This window comes from Diabrotica virgifera, chromosome 8 (genome assembly GCF_917563875.1).
Source record: "Diabrotica virgifera virgifera chromosome 8, PGI_DIABVI_V3a".
Lineage (NCBI taxonomy): Eukaryota > Metazoa > Arthropoda > Insecta > Coleoptera > Chrysomelidae > Diabrotica > Diabrotica virgifera.
The window spans coordinates 26,340,743-26,341,618 of record NC_065450.1 but is presented as its reverse complement, the minus strand read 5'-3'; positions in this window follow the sequence as shown (position 1 = coordinate 26,341,618).

Here is an 876-nt window from a genome sequence, read left to right as displayed (position 1 = left end):
GCCGGGAGGCAAACCATCGACATAATAAAGGGTAGACCAGGCAAGGTACGGCGGTATGGGCCGCTGTGTGTATCGAGGTGTAACGGCCAATAATAATTATAACAGCTACGGTACAGCTCGGTGGATTCGATATGCAAAATGGCCAGAACATCCAGGCCATGGGTGAAAATGATATGTACAAATATAGTAAAGCAGGCGCGGAAAATGCAAATGAAACTGAGATAACTACTGAGTTTATACGAAGGGTAAAACAGCTGCTTCGTTCACAGCTTAACCAGTAAAAATTTGTTTAAGGCACTAAACACCTACGCTTGTTCCGCGCTTAGCTATTCATTTGGATATTGTTAATATATTGTGTTAATTATTGTGTTAATATATTGTGTTAATATATTGTGTCCATATTGTTAAGTGGACAAAAACGGATATAGAAAATCTTCAGCGAAAAGTACGAACACACCTCACAAAGGCACAAAAACACCATCCTCGAAGTGCAGTAGAAAGAACGACACTACCCCGGTATTTAGGAGGACGAGTAATTATGGATATAGGTGCGCAATTAGATAGGTAAACAGATTGCTAATTTACGAACTTATTTTCAGATGCAGGCTGAGACATCTACTCTACATACATCGAGCTATTTGCGCAGTACCTAGATGACACAACACCGATCAAACTGAGGGAACCAGAAATGCGCATAAACCACCTTACAAAGGACGAAAAAATGCACGCCCGGATGGGTAAACCTCTGCACGGACGACATCCCAATGAGGTCAGCCAAGACCACGTCAACAATACAGCTTCGAACTATTGGTTGACATCAGGAAAGATGTTCCCTGAAACAGAAGGTTCATTACTAACCATTCATAGGATCAGGTT